General features: G+C 36.3%; 1 pseudogene; it reads right to left on the bottom strand.

Moving 5' to 3' along the window:
- Positions 1 to 2,204: 2,204 nt before the first annotated feature.
- LOC131613510 (ATP synthase subunit alpha, chloroplastic-like) overlaps positions 2,205 to 14,650 on the bottom strand; it is a 25,844-nt pseudogene continuing 13,398 nt past the window's right edge.

The raw sequence follows: 14,650 nt of genomic DNA, 5'->3' as shown, positions 1-14,650 counted from the left end.
GGTTTATTTTATATAGTTATTTATAAATATATGTAATATTTTTGAGTAAATTTGTTAAAAAATTACTTTTATAAAAATTGTTTTAAAAAATAAGTGAAAAGTTTAATTAAAAGGTAAAAAAAAGCATATTAATCTATTAAAAATATATAAATAAAAATAGGCGGGTAAGCCCGTTTTGCCACCCCTATCTACCACCAATACGTGGATCGATATGAAAGAAAAATTTTGGTAATGGTAAAAAAAGGCTCAACTCTTACTACAAATCAATTTCTTAAGTTTTTTGAAATCACTTTATTTCTTATAAGCTGAGTATCAAAGGAAACATAATATGAAATAGAAGAGAATATATTTTCTTTCTCTATCGTTTTTTAATTATCTTGGAGATTTTGTAATGTTTACTCTAAAACTATTTGTTTACACGATAGTGGTATTCTTTGTTTCTTTTTTTATCTTCGGATTCCTATCTAATGATCCAGGACGTAATCCTGGACGTGAAGAATAAGAAAATCTTTTGTCTTTTCCTTACTTGTCATGGATTTTGAAATATTTTTCATTTTTCTATCTATTTTAGATCTTGAACTAGTAAAAAATAAAACAAATTGGGAATAAAAAAATTCCATAAGTTCGAAAATTCCAAATCAACAATAAAAGGAAAGAGAGGGATTCAAACCCTTGGTACAAAAATTCGTACAACAGATTAGCAATCCGACGCTTTAGTCCACTCAGCCATATCTCCCCAACTGAAAAAATTGAATGATTATGCTTATGATACCTCGGATAAACAAAAAGCCTTTTATATATCTTATTTAATATTGATTGATCTTCATTTGATATATCTTATCTATCTTTTTTCTATTTGATTAGAATTCTATTTAATTAGTATTCAAAATTCTATATGAACTCTTATATATATACTAAAAATCTAATCAATATATAATTTTTTATTATCTTTTGTTTTTAGTTTGTTTTTTTATCCAACCAGAGTCCAACTAGGTATTGGCACAACTCTTTTTTCCCATGAATCCTGGATAACAATGATTTATTTTCTATATCAGATTTAAAAGAAACTTGTAATTAATTAAAACATTTTAATAAAATGAAACAAAAATAAAAATTACTTTTTGATCGTATAGCATACGAATTAATCACGTAACGTATCTAAAAAAGAAATAGAACTTTGGATTCTTGCACAATTCATTTTTGTGGTATGAATTTAGTTTGGTAATTTTATCGAGATCTATCAATACCTTCAACAAAATCCAAAAATGAGATTTTCTCCCTTTTCTAAATTTCATTAGGGGGTCCTTTACGAAACATGTGAACACTCTATTTATTAGCAAATTCTGCACCTATTTCATAATTATGACTGATTCCCTTGTTCGACAAAAGATCCTTTTATATACAATAATGTTATTGTAGTGGGTATAGTATAGTTGTGAAAGTGAGATTCGTTCTATCGATCCCTTAATAGTTAAGGGGTCCCTTGCGTGATTCATATCACGATCAAAAACTGTAGAATAATATACATTATCGTAATTTGTATACATTTTAGAATTGATTATAAAATTATGAAACATAAGATTTTGCAATTGGATCTAGAATACCAATTTTTCAATATAAGTTAAAGGATCCAGGGAGAAAAAGATATAAAATTTGTTTCCAATCGTAACTAAATCTTCCAATTTTTTTATTATTTGTTTTGTATAGCAGAGATTGAAGAAAAATAGCTTTTAAACGATTTTTTTAGTTTACTAGAAACACCAACAGATTTTTTTAGCTAGACGGAAATTTTATTCTTTTCCTAACGATTCTATGAAATAGAAATAGAGAACAAAGTAACTAGAAAAAAAAGATTGTTTGAATACTTCTTTTCTATAGGGATCATATAAAAAGCAACGTTAATTGTATTCATGCCGAAAGGCTGACATAGATGTTATGGGTCATTTTGTAGAATTCTTTTTTCTTTCACTTTTCACAACACGAAATTTTCGTAAAAAGTGAAAGAAAAAAAGAAAAGCATCCATTGTCTAATTGATAGTACAGAGGTCTTCTAAACCATTGGTATAGTTTCAAATCCGATTGGACGCAAATTTGTTACATACTGAATTTATTGCAATTGCATATATATTAATTGAATTCGTATATTCTAAAAATATATTGTGAATTTCTTATCTTTAATATTCTTCTTTTAATATTGAAAGAGAATAATTATAGAAATGATAAATGTATGAAAATTTGAATCAATTTTTTTCTACTTGTTCCTGAAGTAAAAAGAGTTCCATCTGTTGCTGAATAGCTTCCTTCAAAACGGCTTCTACTTCCCCAGTGAATGTCTTGGTAGAAGTATGATTTCGTTGAATTTAGGTTTATTCGTATTTAAATAAGCCTGTAACTCAATGATAAATTTCCTTACCTGTTCAATTTCCAATGAATCAAGATATTCGTTCGTTCAAGTATAAATAGTTATTATATGTTCTTCCACAATAAGAGGAGCTGATTGGGATTGTTTAAGCAACTCGCGCAATCGTTGACCTCTTGCTAATTGATTTTGCGTAGCTTTGTCGAGATCTGAAGAGAACTGTGCAAAAGCTTTTAATTGTGAGAATTGTGCCAATTCCAATTTTAATTTACCAACTACTTGTTTCATGGATTTTATTTGAGCCGCCTATCTAACTTTGGAAACGGAAATACCCATATTAACTGCAGGTATCATCCCAGCATTGAATAAATCACCATATAAGAATATTTGGCCATCCGTAATGGAAATTACATTAGTAGGAATATAAGTTGAAACATCTCCTGATTGGGTCTCAACTATTGGTAAAGCAATCATACTTCCTTCACGTAACTGAGAACTTAATTTATCGGCTCTTTCCAAAAGACGCGAATGTAAATAAAAAACATCTCCGGGATAAGCTTCGCGACCCGGTGGTCTTCGTAATAGAAGAGACATTTGGCTATAAGCTTGTGCTTGTTTGGAGGGATCATCATAAATGATTAAAGTGTGACGTTCACGATACATAAAATATTCAGCCAAAACTGCTTCTGTATAAGACACGTGGTATTGTAATGTAGCTGGGGAATTTGCTGTTTCAGACACTATAATAGTGTATTCCATTACTCCTCTTTCTTGTAAAGTATTTACTACTTGAGCCACAAAATACGCTTTTTGACCAATAGCTGCATAAACACATACAACATTTTGTCCCTGTTGATTGAGAATTGTATCTGTAGCTACTTTTGTTTTACCTGTTTGTTTGTCCCGAATTATCAATTCTCGTTGGCCACGCCCTATAGGTATCATAGAATCAATAGCAATAAGTCCCGTTTGAAGATGCTCATACACGGAACGTCTGGAAATAATACTAGGAGCGGGAGATTCTATTAACTGAGATTCCGAAGCTGAAATTTCCCCTCGATCGCCAATAGGTTTAGCTAGGGCATTTACAACACCACCCAAATAACCCTCACTTAAAGGTATCTGAGCAATTCTTCTTGTTACTTTCACGGAACTTCACTCCAAAGCACTAAGGCAACAACAAGTGAAGAAATAAATTTCTAGTGAGAGAAGGAGAAAAAGTAGGGAGATGAATTCTAAACAAATATGAAAACGTTGGAAAGTGTCGTGATTTCAATGGAGTAAGTCACCTTTTTATATAGTAGTTGAAATTGAAGGTTGAGAAAAACACAAGAAATGGGGGTTTGAATTGAATTTTCTAATAACTTTTTCTTCTAGAAAAACTATTCACTATGATTTCTACGTAGATGTGAAACCATTAAATGCAGCTGAGGCATTGAAAGATTTGAAGTGGATGAAAGCCATGAATAAAGAATTGAAGTCCATGAAAGACAACAACACTTGGTCACTTTTTGAATTTCGAAGACCATTGATGTGAAGTGGGTATACAAGGTGAAGTTGAATCCCAAAGGAGAAGTAACTCGACACAAGGCAGGGCTTGTGGCGAAAGGATTTCTTCAGTAGGAAGAATCGACTTCAACGTAGTTTTTGCACGTGTCGCTAAGATCGAAGCAATGAGGTTGGTTGTTGGTCTAGAAAACATGAACAATTGGCATTTGTGTCAGATGGATATGAAATGTGCATTCTTGAATGGCCCCTTAAATGAAGAATTTTATGTTGCACAACCAGTTGGGTTTGTGAAACAAGGTGAAAAAAGCAAGGTATACAGGTTGCATAAAGCCCTGTATGGACTTAAACAAGCTTTGAGAGCTTGGGATAAGAAGATAGATAACTTCCTAAGGGAAAAAGAATTTTTGAAGTGTACAACTAAGCATTGAGTATATGTAAGAAGAAGAATGAGTGAATTGCTTATACTGTGTCTTTATGTCGATGACTTGTTGTGGTGTCGTTTTTTTTACCTCCCCGTTTCACTTGGGAGGACGGCACGCTAGACCCTTCACGCGAAATTTGGAAGGAGAATGCGCCCGTGGTGGGATGAATTTTATTTCAGTTCTTCCTACGATATCACACGAACTTTCTTATTGTCCTACGAGTAGGAAAGGGAAAAAAAATCTCAACTAAACCCTAAGAGTTTGCTAAGTGTGGGGATTTCACCTAGACTAGAAATTCTGGAGTCCGGGGGGTCGGTTATACATAGGGAAGTGTTTAAACACCCTACATATCTGTAGTACTCTATAGGAACCTTCTCTGTGTCATTGTGATTGTGTTTGCTGCTAATGATTGGGAAAGTTTCTCCTTTGTGTTAGGAGAAGGAATTGAATTGATTTGAAAAAGACAGACAGACAGACAAACTGACTATTTTTGGTATTTTATTAGCTCGCTGAGATTCCTTGTGAACCTCATGGCTACATATCCCTAGTGGAAGTCAGAGCTTAATGTAGTTCGGGGAACTAACTAGGGAAATTAATGATTTTTGGTGCCTTGCTTGAAGCTCAAGGTTAAAGCTTGAATTAAATCTCTGTTTACAGTAAAGAGACATGAAATCATCTTTACAGAGAGGTATTTGTACTATTCTACCACAAACATTTAAAAGAGTGACAGAATAACTGAATTCATTTCATTCAAGAGGGGGACCTTACTTGTGTATGTGCAAGTATACCAGTCAAATGCCTCTTAAATGAAAGAAAGATGCTCATCCAAATTAGGGAAAGTTACCACATGTCTGGGTTTTACTGCCAGCTCATGCCTTTCAAAATCCTAAATGGGAGACTTGATTAAAATTGAAATGAAATGTAATGTTTGTTTGAATGTGGTAGAGTAGTAAAAATATCTCTCTATAGAGATAAGCTATGTCTATCTACTGTATGAAAGATTTGACTTTAGCTGGCTTGCATGAGGCCCAAGCTTGAGGCTTTTTGATTGATTTATTGACTTATTGAAATGATAACTCTACTGGGGAAAATTTAAACTAAGGAGTTTTTGGTGTTTTGTACAAAGCCCAGAATTGAGGCCGACTCTTTTTAGGGAATTTATCTTAGCTGGAGAAGTTGTCTATTAAAAGACTGATTTTTGTCATGTTTTTGGAGACTGGCCCTTTCTAGGGATTTTGACTCTTTTGGGGAAATTATTTCCTAAGAGAAATGAATCTTTGGATTTGAAGGACTGATTTTGGAAGCTAAACCTTTCCAGGGGTTTTTGTTAAAATGAAAGAATGTGTGGAGGCTAACCCTTTCCAGGGGTTTTTGTTGAAATGATGGAATGATTTGGAGGCTAACCCTTTCCAGGGGTTTTGATTGAAATGAGTGGCAGAAAGATTATCTAGAGGAGACTTCTTGTTTAAAGCCCAAGATGAAGGCTGACTCTTGCTGAGGAGAAACAAACATGGATCCTAGACTCTGCTAAGGAAAATTGATGAAGATAAGGGTGACTAAAAGGCTAAAAGGTGACTAAAGAACTGTTCCTATGTTTATAAGAAACCTGATGGGTCCTTGTATACAAGCTCAAGAGGAAGCTGGAAATGCTTTTAAGAAGCCTGTGGGTCCTTGTACAAAGCCCAAGAGGAGGCTAATCGAGGGTCCTTGTTATAGCACAAGAGAAAGCTATGTGGTTTTTGAACTTATTTTGGCTTTAAGAAAATGGGTAAGAGGTTTCACCGGGAATAATTCCTCTTTGGGTGGATGTGTCCTATTTTTTTGGATTCTAAGGTTTTTGCCAAGATGTTTCATCGGGAATAATTCATCTTGGGGGTTTGAACTACATATCTCTAATTAGGAAAGAGCCTTCACCGGGAAGACAATCTCAATCCTAGGCCATATTCGTATAATATATATATATATATATATATATATATATATATATATATATTATATATATTTATAGTTTAACTGTCCTAAGGTTTACACTCAAACGTAGTTCTAAACAAATATATGCACAGTTTATATTTGACAGTAATTTAAACAAAGACTGTAAATTGAAAGCTTGTAAAGCCTAACCTGGATGGAGTGGAGGCCTTTGAAGAAGTATGTACAAAGCCTTACCAGCAATTTTTTTGTTGTTTTGGTAACAGTTGAATATTTATGATAAACAATTAAGGGTTTTGAAAACAGAAGAAGTGAAGATGGACAAAGGTCACATAGGTATCTGAAGAGTTTCACCGGGAATAATGCCCTTCAAATACCAGAAGAATGTTTTGAAAACAGAAAGGAGATTTTGTAAATACAGTTTTTGAAAACAAACTATGAAAAGAAAGAAAGGTGCTGGGTCTTACACTCTATTAGAGGCCCAATGATTATTTACTGTTTGTGAAGCAGTGAAAATGAAGATTGGAATGATATAAGTTTTTGTTGTTTGAAAACCTTAATCATTTGATTTAATCAGAGATTGAAAACAACTTTGAAAATTGACAAAAGTCAACTTAATTAAGGTAAAGACAAAGATCTTTACCTAATTAAGACCTAAACAAATAGGGTTTTATCATAAAATTATCCACAAAATAATTAGGTTAAAACAAAATAAGTATATATATTTAAAGTATTTAAGAAAACACTTAAAAACATACTATTTTAAACCTAATGAAAATATATGAAATAAATAATATTTTTATGGTTTTTTTGATTATTCACAAAAATAGATATATTAAATAACAAGTGTGTGAAAAATGAAGTGAAAATAATTTAATTTGATAGGTGAATTAATTGTGTGAAGTTTGTGAGAAAATGAAAGATAATGGGTGTTAAAAAAATAGTTTTGGTCCTTGGAGGATTTGAACCCACGCCCTCTAGGTCACACACTCAAAATAATACCACTGGGCCAACACGCGCTTGGTTTTTAAGACACACACCCAATTCATTATATTTTCAAACAAGTGGTAAATCATGGAAAAATAAAAGAAACAAAAAGTCTGGGGCGACGGGGATTCGAACCCCAGACTTGAGGCATGAGGAGACTAAGAGCGCATGTGAGGCCACTAGGGCAAGTTATTCATTCGTTTAGAAAACGCCTATCATTAAAAATAAAATAAACTTTGCCCAGTGATTTGAAAAATGGCGCCACCCTCCATCTTCGTCTTCAACCTCGAGCTCAAAGATTTTCAAATTCCTAAATCTCTGGTTTCTCAACTAAATGGCATGATGTGAACATCAATCTTGTTCTAAATTTCCTCACGAATCCAGATATGTAACTAACATTTATTTATATTAACTATAGCTACCTAATTTCTCAGAGAACTCTAAGAACACATGAACCTTAAATTTGAAATTAAATGACAAACAAGATGAATAAATGAATGATGATAGAGGGTTTTCAATCCTCTGATGATGCTGAACAAGATAGAATCGAGCTTTATCACAAAGAGTACTTAAATTAAAGAGATGGAGTTCAAAAACTTACCTCTGAAAATGGAAGTCGTGAGGATGATAGAGAGCACATGGGCTTATATGAATGATCCCAAAAGCTTCCTTGGGACTCAGTGATGCTAACTGAATGCTTATTGTAACTTCAATTCTCCTGAATTGCTCTATGGACCTCCCTCGATTTGAGCTTCAAGTGGACATGGAGAGTGATGAATCTTGAGTTACAGATGAGCTGTAGCCATCTGAACAGCTTCACTATGACCTGAGGAACACGTCTGGATGCTTGGCTTTGTTGGAAACCTTCTGAATTGCTCTATGGACCTCCAACTGCAACAGCTCCAAAGTGATTCAGTACTGATTGAGAGAGTGAGCTTGCTTAGTGAAGTGAGTTTGGTTTCTTAGCCATGAAGAAAATTTGAAAATATCCAAATGCAATGATGCATTTTCGGGCTAGCTTCCCCAACCATTGATCTTTCAGGATCTTAGGGGACATTTCTGATTCAGAGGAGGGCTCTAATTGGTTGGTGAGAAGATTCCTTGATGATTCATCATTTGCCATAAATTCAAGAATGTAATCATTACATAATCACATGCCTTTGTTTTTGGGAATCTTCTCCAATCCTTATGCAATGATGAATTTGGATGTATGGCATGTTTTCAGATGCATTAGAGGTCGTGTAGCATCACTTAGTGAAGCAAAATGCACAAAATTGCAAAGTTTCAAATTGTACATGACCTATAATTTCACTTCATGAGGCCAACTTTGAACAAGCATAACTCTTAGCTCAAAATGAATTTGGAGAAGGTTGAACACAATTTGGAAAGCCCTAAACATCTACTTCAAATCATTAGTTTATGGTTCCTTCAGAATCATTTGGGAAATTTGTGAAAAATGAGCCCAAAGTTGGATGAAAACTAGGTTAAAAACACTTTGAAAATTTTTCAAGTTTTTATAACCTAAAGCTTCAAAATTTCAAAACTCTTAAATGGTTGTTCTTTTGAAAAAAGTTCCTATGTAAGATGTTGTTTTATTTTGCAAGATCTACAACTTTCATGTTGGAAGTTTTTTGAGTTGTGTAGGTGAAATTTTGAGTTCCCACAATGCCCTTAAAAACCCTAATTCCCGACTTTTTGCTCCTTGGTGAATCTCTTTGAATTTCTTTGGTCAAATGACTTTAATATCCATATATTGATGATATTGATCCTTGAAAGTCATAGTTTGACCAAAAATCTTAAAAGTCAAAGGTGAACCCATACAGTTGACTTTTTCCTGATAAAGTGAAATTTTGGATTTTTGTGTAGAATCAAGATCTTCTCCTCAAATGAGTAATGTAAATGGGTTATATTGAGGTAGTATAGGTTCTTGAATCATGTCTTGAGTTTTGGATCCATGCCCTAATTAAAAGTCAACTATCCTGGTGAATTAGGTCAAAAACCCTAATTGTCGACCAGATGAAAATGATGACTGTAGACTTTGAATTGAGGTGTGATGTCCAGTGGATCTTTTCATATGAGCTATTTGAAGATGATTGATGTCTTTGAATGATCCCCTGGGGCTTTTTAGGGTTTCCCTAAGGTGATCCCTGATTTTAGTCCTTGATAGGCTCAAAAACCCTAGTCTGGTGACCTGAGTAAACCTGTACTCAGATGACTGGGTGTCTAATCAATCATAGGTGAATAAATGGAGCTTTTGAGTCTTATGATTGTATTAGAGACTAATCCTTTTATTGATTGATCCTTTTCCTGAGTTTTCTTGTCTTTGAACACCCTTGATTGAATGCCAGATGAAGAAATGACTGCTCTGGGTACTTGTTTTGACCTGATGAAAATCCTAAAGATATGTCATTTCAGGGGGGTCAAAAATTAGGGTATGACAGATGCCCCTATTTAAGTTTCTTTTATCTGGAGGGAAAGAGATTGATATCTCGATCTCTCCTGCGTGAAAGAGACTTAAATATCAAAGAATGCCCGAATTTTGGGTGCTCCTGAGATGTTGTAATTGATAAAATCTTTGCATGACTTGATCCCGTTGTCGCACTTGGCGGGGGATGAGGAGACAAACTCCTGTAGAAATACTTGATGTGGACTCTGGCGAATGGATGGCAGTGTAGGATGCGGAATCCATCTTCTTTAACTAAGTGTTGATACTTAGAAAAAGGTAAACAACCTCCCCTCGTTTCGGATGTCCATATCTCGAAACTGGTCTCAGTTGTGTTTGGACAATATCTCAGATAAAGAGAAAATTTCCAAAGGTTTGTTTACTCATCAAACTTCTCATCAACACTTAGAGATGAGATACCATTTGATGGTAATAAAGAAACTTCAAAAGTTTGTTTCCTCATCAAACTTCTTACCAGCACTTGGAGGTAAGATACCATTTGACGGTAAATAAAGAAACTTCAAGGGTTTGCTTCCTCGTCAAACTTCTTACCAGCACTTGGAGGTAAGATACCATTTGACGGTAATAAAGAAACTTCAAAAGTTTGTTTCCTCATCAAACTTCTTACCAACACTTGGAGGTAAGATACCATTTGATGGTAAATAAAGAAACTTCAAGGGTTTGTTTCCTCATCAAACTTCTTACCAGCACTTGGAGGTAAGATACCATTTGATGGTAAATAAAGAAACTTCAAGGGTTTGTTTCCTCATCAAACTTCTTACCAGCACTTGGAGGTAAGATACCATTTGATGGTAAAAAAGAAAATTCAAAAGTTTGTTTCCTCATCAAACTTCTTACCAGCACTTGGAGGTAAGATACCATTTGATGGTAAATAAAGAAACTTCACCATCCCTCCTTTCAACTTGACGTTTTTTGAAGGATCGTCATATGGACCCGCGCTCTTTTGAGGGGCTAATGACTTTGTTTGAAGGCGGACGAACTGTTTTCGGGGTGAAAACCGCCATTCGTCGACTGATGCCGGGGAACCAACAAACTTTTTTCCTAAGAGGAAAACTACCATTCGTCGACTCTGAGGGGAATTAACAAACTGTTTTCCTAGGAGGAAAACTGCCATTTGTCAACTCTGAAGGGAATGAAACATCCCAGAAACAGACAAACTGTTTGAAGAAACTGCCATTCGTCGATTTCTTGAGTGTTTAACAGACAAACTGTCTTTCCTTGGGGAAAGGCTGCCATTTGCCAATTGCTAGGGGAACAAACTGTCTTCTACTGAAAGAGACTGCCATTTGTTATTTTTGTCCGAAAAAGGGAGTGAACTGTCTTTTGTCGAAAGAGACTGCCATTCACTGACTCCGTTGGGGATCATTTGTCGATCTGCTGGGAGATTCTGAATTATTTTCTTTGACGAAAAGTGGCATCTCTTGTCCTTGCTGGGGAAATACCAAACTGTTTTCCAGGAGGAAAAACTACCACTTGTCAATTATGTCGGGGAATCCACACTCCTTGGAGAAGAGAACCGCTCATCGGCCCTATAGGGAATTCCAAAATGCGAAATAGACTATCTTATCTAAAGAAGACTGTCGAGCGTCGCTCTGCGGGAGAATCTCGGCTGGGGAACTCCAAAAGTGAGCAAACTATCTCTTTGAGGGAGACTACCATTTGCTTGGGGAGACCCTTGTGTATGAACTGTCGTCTTGAAGGAAAAAGTTTCTCCAGAACTCGTAGGGGAAACTTGAGTTTATGCCTTAATGACTCGGGCATTCACATGATCAAAGCCTGACTCGACTATGCAGTTACAATATATGCATGAATATTATGACAATTATAAAATGTAAAGTGAATGTGAATAGAATTGTCGCGGATGTAAAATCCTATGATACGACTTGAATCTTGTTGATCAGAAGATGTCCTCTTCTTGTAGTTCGAACTCTGTTGGGAATACCTGGTTATCAGTTGTCCGCTGTCCGAAATGAGTAATAATGAATTGAAGTGAAGATCCGTCATTGGGAGATGTTCGCAAAGCGACCTCATGGGGAAATCTTGGTTCCCGGAGTCTCAACCGTTCTCGGAGCAACTGTTTGCATTCTTCCTATTGTTTGTAAACCTCAGAAAGAAATTTCACCTTTATTTTTGCAAGTAAATTCATTTTATTTTATGAAAACATTTGTTTCAAGAAAATGACTGTTTAAACTTAAAATGCATTTCAAGAAACTGAAAAAGACTAGATTGCAAAGGAAAAGCACAAGGCTCAAATTATTATTATGGAATGGTAGTCAGCCAAATGCTTGATTCCATGGAGTATTTACAAAGTTGAAAATTGGTTTTTTTTTTTGGAAAAAGGGCTACGATGAAACGTGACGACCGTTATCTTTCCCTTCCACTCCGAGTTGCGCTGTATTCGTGCTTCGTAGAAGATGACCTACTGGTGATGAATACTCCGCTATGGATTTTTGAATGATCAAGTTTGTCCCGAACACAGTTACTTGCCATATATCCCTAACTTTTGCGTAAACTACCCCTTTCGGGTTTTAAGTCTACCGGGATTGATTATTTATTTTTTATGTCTCTAACTTTTGCCGGAATCGCCCTTTCGGGTTTTCGATTCACCGAGACGCTCTTTTTTGCCTAAGCCGCTCTTTGCGAGTTTTCAACTTAGCGAGCCGTTCTTTTAATTATTTAGGCGAAGTATTTCTTGACTGCGTCGACGTTCACAGGACGGGTGAATTTTTCTCCATCCATAGTCGTGAGTATTAAGGCTCCTCTTGAGAAAGCTCTCTTGACCACGTAGGGGCCGTCATAATTGGGAGTCCATTTCCCTCTTGAATCTGTGAGAAAAGATTGAATCTTTTTGAGTACAAGGTCGCCTTCTTTGATTGTGCGAGGTCGAACCTTTTTGTCGAAAGCTTTCTTCATTCTTTGTTGATATAGCTGACCGTGGCATAAAGCTGTCATGCGCTTTTCTTCGATTAAGTTCAATTCATTGAATCTACTTTGACACCACTCGGCTTCTGTTAATTTTGCCTCCATCAAGACTCTCATTGATGGAATCTCAACCTCTATAGGTAGGACTGCTTCCATGCCATATACAAGGGAGAAAGGAGTTGCTCCAGTCGAAGTACGTACTGATGTACGGTAACCATGAAGAGCATACGGGAGCATTTCATGCCAATCTTTGCAAGTGATGACCATCTTCTAAATGATTTTCTTGATGTTTTTGTTAGCTGCTTCTACATCTCCATTCATCTTTGGTCTGTAAGGAGATGAGTTGTGATGCTCACTCTTGAATTCTTCACAAAGCTCCTTCATCAATTTGTTATTCAAATTTGACCCATTGTCAGTGATTATCTTGCTAGGAATGCCGTAGCGACAGATGATGTGATTCTTGATAAACCTGACGACAACTTGTCTTGTAACGTTTGCATATGAAGCTGCTTCGACCCATTTGGTGAAATAGTCTATGGCTACCAGGATGAAGCGATGTCCGTTGGACGCTTTTGGCTCGATCATTCCAATCATGTCGATTCCCCACATGGAGAAAGGCCAAGGGGAAGAGAGTATGTTGAGAAGAGATGGTGGCACGTGAATTCTATCGGCGTAGATCTGACATTTGTGACACCTCTTTGCGTACTGGTAGCAATCTGACTCCATCGTCAGCCAATAATATCCTGCTCTCAGTATTTTCCTTGTCATGGTATGTCCATTGGTGTGAGTACCAAAGGAACCTTCATGTATTTCTCTCATGAGTACTTCTGCTTCTTTTCTGTCAACGCATTTGAGCAGAACCATGTCGAAGTTTCTCTTGTACAGAACATCTTCATTCAGGAAGAATCTACAAGTTAACCTTCTCAAAGTCTTTCTATCTTTCTTTGACGCCCCAAGAGGGTACTCTTGCTTTTGAAGAAAGTTCTTGATGTCGTGATACCACGGTTTATCGTCGATGATTGCTTATACTGTGAAAACATGAGCAGGCCTACCCAGGCGCATAACATCGATCTGAGGAATGTCATTCCAATGATTTATCCTAATCATGGAAGAGAGTGTGGCTAATGCATCAGCCAAGTTGTTTTCTTCACGAGGAATGTGATGAAAATCTACCCTGTCGAAGAATGGTAATAATCTCCTCGCGTAATCTTTGTAAGGAATTAGCCCTAGTTGGCGTGTTTCCCATTCTCCTTTGATTTGATTGATGACCAAAGCAGAATCTCCGTATACATCCAAGTGTTTGATTCTTAGATCCACGGCTTCTTCGAGACCCATGATGCAAGCTTCATATTCGGCCTCATTGTTTGTGCACTTGAAAGTTAATCTGGCAGTAAATGGAATATGGGTACCCTGAGGTGTAACAATGATTGCCCCAATTCCTCGTCTATAAGCATTGACAGCTCCATCAAAGATTAAGCCCCACTGGGATCCTAACTCAGGTCCTTCGTCTGGTAGTGGCTCGTCGTAATCTTTCATCTTGAGGTACATGACGTCCTCGTCCGGAAAGTCGAAACTGGTTGATTCATGACCATTGAGTGGGTGGTGAGCCAGGTGCTCAGCTAGAATGCTTCCTTTCACAGCTTTCTGTGCGTGATACTCAATGTCATATTCTGATAACAACATCTGCCAACGGGCAATTCTCCCAGTTAAAGCAGGCTTCTCAAAGATGTACTTGATTGGATCCATATGAGAGATCAAACAAGTAGTATGTCGAATCATGTACTGGCGGAGACGCTTGGCAGCCCAGGCCAAAGCACAACACGTCTTCTCGAGCATGGAGTAGCGGGATTCACAGTCAGTGAATTTCTTGCTTAGGTAGTAAATGGCATGCTCTTTTCTCTTTGTCTCGTCTTGCTGTCCAAGGACACAACCCATGGAATCTTCTAAGACGGTTAAGTACATTATCAAAGGTCTTCCTTACACTGGAGGAGACAAAATGGGTGGTTCGAGCAGATATTCCCTAATGCTGTCGAACGCTTTCTGACAATCGTTTGTCCA

Source organism: Vicia villosa, linkage group LG6, assembly GCF_029867415.1.
Source record: "Vicia villosa cultivar HV-30 ecotype Madison, WI linkage group LG6, Vvil1.0, whole genome shotgun sequence".
Classification (NCBI taxonomy): Eukaryota; Viridiplantae; Streptophyta; class Magnoliopsida; order Fabales; family Fabaceae; genus Vicia; species Vicia villosa.
Note: the sequence above shows the minus strand (reverse complement) of the source record. Positions and strands in the feature narration are given on the sequence as shown.